Below are 6125 nucleotides of genomic sequence, written 5' to 3' on the forward strand. Positions count from 1 at the left end.
TACACAAAAGCTGTATTTTCTTCCAAAGAGAGCTGGACCACTACACCAAAGTCATGCCGGCAAGGACAGATCAAAACCAAAATCCCCAGCCCCTCACTACCTTACTTGTTTATGTCAGTCAGTTTGGAGATTTTTAACATTTGAGTTATGTTTATTTGAACTGGTTTTCAAGGTCTAATTATAACATGTGAAGCAGAGTGAGATTGCAGCTATGAGAGTTGGCATATAAATAAGAGGACTTGACGGGCTGACTGATATGTTGGCACAGACCAGACATGTATGTCACGTGGAAGCCCAGTGCAGCTGTTGTAGTCCATGGTACAATAAATAGCTATGGGGAAGCGGCAGGGTCATGCAGGATTTTTTAATACCACCTACTGTGCTACTTGGCTGAATGCACTCGCCTTGCAAAAAAACCGGACAATATCTGCAGTTTAAACACAGAAAAGTGATGGTCCTGGCAGAACAGGGCTGGTGCATTTTGAAGGCTCTGGAGGAGAACATAGCATGGTTGCCTGCCTCCCCTGCCCTGTCCTCTTTTCACGCAGTCCTCTCCAAAGCTACCCTAAGCATGACTTTCCACTCAGCAAAACCAACAGAGCACGTGCTCTCACCTCTTCGGGCTGGGAGAGCGCAGCATGCACAGAAACACGTGCAACCTCTCCTCCCTCCTCTTTGCAGGAGAGATCCACTGCAACCGCCCTGTAATGGGCACGCAAGGATCACTCCTGGTGGCACTCGCAGATGAATGTCCCAGGTAAGACTAGGCTTCTGGAGAGGATCTCTATTTATAACGCAGACCCTGCTAGATGGCTGCTCTTGGGTGTTAATGTGACAAAGTATTGGTTTTTAGAGTCGCTGAAATGCCTCAACACGGAATGAAAGATGAAACCGCTGCTGGCTTGCAAATGGTCATTCATGCCATGTGCCGGTAAGAGAAGAAGCCATCAATACCAGGCATTCACAGCGCACTGAACACCAATTAAACCGATTAGGGTCCATGAAATACTAACTATAAAGCACCTGAGCTTTTCTAAGGCTAGGTTCTTATCCTTTTTAGAAAAGATTGTCCTGCCACAGGGCATTTGTGGCTTTAAATTAGCAACTGGCAATGAACTGAACTTGTGACAAGGCCCTGGAAAATGTCTGGCATCCGTAATTCCAGGAAGATGCCTTCTGGGTTTCTATTACACAGATGTGAGCAGCATATTAACCCACGTTTCCCCAGCAAGGAAAAGAAACTACAATTGCAATCATTGTCCTCAGAAAGTAATTGACATCCCCCTTTTGACCCAGATTCTCAGTATCCTGCTTATGCAGAAATGGTGCCATAAAACACAAAATGATACATTCAAATGTTTTCAGAGCTACTGATGTAACATAATTTTATTTGGGTAAGGTAATTTTTCTCCCTAGCTCCTTTCTACTCAGATCTCAGTGTTACTTATAAAGTTTTTCCCTGTATCCATAAATAGTTGCATAAAATAACAGGGCTATCAAGTTTGATAGTGTACGCATATATTTCGTTATTTGAACCTAGACTTTGAAGCTGCAAAATGCCTAAGTGGCAAATTTCCAAATGGGAAAAAAAAAAAGAGGAAAAGAAAAGATTTATGTAAATGAGCATTAATAAGATCACACAAGAAACCGAGTTTCAGAAAACAGCAAGTAAAACTACTCTCAGCTTTTTTTCCTAACCTCCTTTCTAGTTTAAAAAGTTCCATTCTGTATTTTAAGACACATTTACCTAAGCCTAAAAGGATATGCTGTATCTCCATCAACTCTGTCGTGTATAATTGGACACCAGTGTCTGTGTTCAGTTACGCACTGGATGCACTAACAGGCCCTAGCTTAAGCCCATCAGATAGGTATTGTAACCCCAGGTGTGATCTGAACTCAAGCCTGTGGTCAGGTGGGAGCCGTAACTCATTACAGATGTGGAGCTGGGACCCTGGGCTGTGCTGCAGGACAGAGATATGGGTTGCCTTCACAAGCAAACCATAGGGGAGCAGGAATCCCTGGTGGAACTCCAGGTATGAGGACGTTCAAGTCTCCAACTCTGATGTTGCTCCCTACCCCAGATAGCTATAGCACAGACCCAGATTCGGGGGAGTCCAGGGAGCCTCCTCCTCTCTACATCTTCAATTACGGGGTAGTCACAGTGCACAGACTTGCCAGCCAGGCGTGATGCCTCTTGGACAGAGACCTGACGGCCAGCAGGTCACTTGGCTCAAGGCACCACATGGCCCACAAGAAGAGCTGCCTGGCTCTATCCACACCCCTCACCCAGGCCTTTGGCAACAAGACCCGCTGTCCTCCACCTCCCCATGCACACCGCCACTAACAGCCAATGAAACTCGTATTTTCTTATCTAAAGATAATTCCTAGATGTTTGGGTTTATTTCTTGAGATTATCTTGCGATTTGGCTAGATAGAAGAAGCCTTTCTAACACACCCCGTCTATTTAGAGAGAACAACACTGCTCTAAGGTGGGAAGTTTTAAATAGACTTTGGCTGTGTCTGAGGAGACCTGAAAAACATGTTGAAGGCCTTGAGTACATGCACATATTAAAGAGTGGATTGAGAAAGTTCCTAGAAAGTTTTCCTTGTAGAATTGAAACTGGGAACGTGTAATCTTCATGTCATTATCCACATTGTTAAATCTGTGAAAACAGAACAGCTGTGCAATAACACAGCTGTTCTAACTAGAAGCATTTAATCTCCCACTATCATCTCGAAATATACATGCTCCAGCTCTTGATTAGGTACATGGCAAGCAAGGACTAGAAAAAATTAACAAGTATCAAGGGAAACTTCCTGTACTGATTTCCATGTCCCTGATTAAGTTCACAAATCAGGAAAAAATCCCCTTCTACTTACCCCTAAAGGGGCAGCGAATTTCCTACAACTGAATAAACAAGAGGAGAAAGTGTTATGTGGTTAGAATTGCTAACTACATTCGATCCCAGAAGTCACATCTTTAAGAGTATGGGGAATGTAAGTTTTTTTACTAAGGGCAGAGTTAAGAGATTTAAAAAGCTGAATTATTAAATGAATATCTCTGGGATCCCATAAGTAATCATATCCGCGCGTGACATGGCTGGGCCCATCCTACTTGGCAGGAAACTCTACAAAGGCTTGGGAGGACATGGCTGTTGCATCTCTTGCCATAGCTAGGTGGAGATGTGGTCCTAATCCAAGTCTGGTCAGTCTTTCTGAATGGATTGCAGACAACGTAGGGTTAGCTGGCAAGTTTTGAAAATGTGTTGACTATGGAAATTTGGAACACATTAAATATACATGCCTCAGGTGCCTCAAAATCTGGAAAGAATGCTTATCACTATGCTGATACCCACTATGTCAGGTGTTTTCCTTGTTTTCAATAAACAGTCCAAGACAATCTGTGACACGTTCAGAAGGGAAGAATCAGGTTAATTGCAGAAGATTACATTAGTGCGTATACTGTGTGTGAACACAGCGGAAGGATTTCTTTAGTTGCTTTTGTGGGCTTCATGGTATCCCCTGGGATGACATCCAAGTGTAATAGGGATTAGATGTCTTGGACCCTGCAAAATTGTCAGATGCAATTACCTTAAAAGGATAAAATTAATTGGCAGCTCTGCATTGCATAGGAAACCTGCACTCTACAGGTGACCACTTTGCTCCAGGGGAGACTGACTTTTCCTGCTTGCTGCTAAGTGAAGCTGCCTACAGTCACACACTGCTGCTTGGTGCCATGACAAACCCTGTCCCACAGCTCCAAACCCGCAATGAGCTACAGCTCCCATCCCAATAGCATTAACGATGGCTTTGTGATATTTCCATTCCTTTCAAGTTCGTTTGCATGAAGCCACTCCTTTTATGGTTTGTTTGGGTGGTTCACAGCTATCGGTAATCTATTCAGATTATTAGAAAGTGAGGTGAAATGGTAAAAGGAAAGACAATGAAGTTTCAATTATTTCCTGCCAAGTTCTGTCAAGTAACTGGAGTTACTTAATTACACTTTTGCAGCAATAGTGTCTCTTTATGAGCTTTATTAGCTGCGTGGCTATCCAAGCCAAATTCTCCGTTATTACATCAATATATTGTGAAATCCAAGTACAAAATTACACCTATCTGAAAAAAATTAAAACTATTTCAAATAGTTTTAAGCAATTGCTATGTAAAAAACTTGAAAACCTGGAAGAACTACGGTGATCCTGGGAACCGACCACTTGCAGGACACACACGATATAACCTCACCTAGCGATTCCACAGTTTCTGCCCAGACACAGGCACATCATCTTCAAATCCACTGTTCTAAAAGAAGACACCTGCTAGTCTGAGAGACCTGGCAGTCGCAAGGTGAAGCATCCATTGGAGTTTAAAGTCTGCTGGTAATTATGGCATTCCGTAATAGCCTAGGTGTGACACGGAAGACAATGGATAATTACATACGTATCAATCATTATTGGCCTTCCCCTTCCCGTTTTGCTGACCATAGTTTTCCTTCTGTTTAATCATGATCTGAAATTAAAACAATGGGGTTTGGTTTGGGCTTTTTTTCATGAGATGGGGCAATTACTCAAGTAAGACTTCAAGATTATTCTTTTTAACTCAGCAGTGCTCTGGGCTGAGCAGCGAGCCCTAGAGCACTGCTGCTATCTACAGGTCTGCTCTGTGCAGTGCTAAAACCAGACATGAAACCAAGTCCTGCAACAGAGATGCTCGTTTGGGGAAGGGACCAAAACCCTGACATTAAAGTATGTTGGCTTTTGGGAAACGCAAGCTGGCAATCTGTAGCCTTCCTGTCCTGTGGCTAATGCATGTTAAAAAAACAAAATCAAGCAGACTTCATTACAGGGAAGGTTGATCCGTGCTGCACGAGAGTACAATTTCTGCTTTTTTTTTTTTTCTGCAAACGAAGAGGAAACATTGCACTCTCAGGTGCAGAGTAAGGGGAAGCATCTGCTCCCAGATGGGAACCCTCTCCCACCACAATGAACTGGTGGTACAAAAGGGCTGGAAACCACCTTTCAGCCTGCAATGTTGAACTTTTAAGACAACTTGTGATGTAACTAGAATCCACTAAAATTTAGTTGTGACTCTTTGTTGCCTGGAATTTACTTAATTTTTCTTTCTCTGCTTTTCCCTCTGTAACCCAGAAATTTCGATAACCGCTTTTCTGCGTCTTTCAATAACACAGATAAACAAGATAACCTGGGTTCAGCACTGCTGAAAACAAACACCGCAGCTTTCAGAAGAGGAGAACAATAACAAATAAATCTATACAGCAAATACAAGCAAAATGTGGAGATGTCAACAGAAATAGACCAAAGGTTGTAGATTTCAGAATCGGTTTACCAAAGACAGTGTCAGATCACAAGCTTTCAATAAGCAGTAGAGGAAGAGACAAACTCAGAAAGAATAATATTTTTTTTCCTAATAAAAAATAAAATAAAACAAATATTTTTTCCTAATAAGGAAAAAGAAATAGCTTATTTGTGAAATCTGTATCTGAACGTTTGGCTGCCAAGACAAACAGTCAAGTACAGGAGCAGAGCACTTTGCAGCCAGGGAAAGCGCAATTACAGGCTCAAACAGCAGGACAGTCTGATCTGACATATGGAAACTCTGCGAAGCTTTTCCCGTTCGGGAGGCTAGAAAAGCTCTTCCAAAATTGATTCCCCAAGACCATCAGGAGCAGCAGGCTTTTAACGAGCCTGTGCCACATAAGCCTTAACTCCACACCGAGCGTGCTGTCCATTATGATTGCTTATGAGAAAATAATGGCTGTTCGGGCCTCCTTAATTATCAGTTCTTCTGGAAACAACTTATTTCCAGTACTGGATACCCAATGAAAACTTCAGTGTGTGTGACTGGAAAATAGCATTCTGCCCTTTATTTCTCTTTTACATTGGAGTCCTGCCTTTTTGCCAAAGAAGTTTGTTAAAGAATTTGCCAGACCTGTACCAATTACTGCCCATGAAGTGCTGGGGAATACAAAAACCCTCTAGTATGCAGTGTTTGGAAGGATGGATGCCGCATAACACTCAGAAACCTCCACCGACTTCCTTGGCGGACACAGCAGGGCACCCATGGCAAGAGAAAAATGAACATGCACGTAACACTTAGGAACATGAACT

The sequence above is a fragment of the Rissa tridactyla genome, chromosome 5, assembly GCF_028500815.1.
Source record: "Rissa tridactyla isolate bRisTri1 chromosome 5, bRisTri1.patW.cur.20221130, whole genome shotgun sequence".
Classification (NCBI taxonomy): Eukaryota; Metazoa; Chordata; class Aves; order Charadriiformes; family Laridae; genus Rissa; species Rissa tridactyla.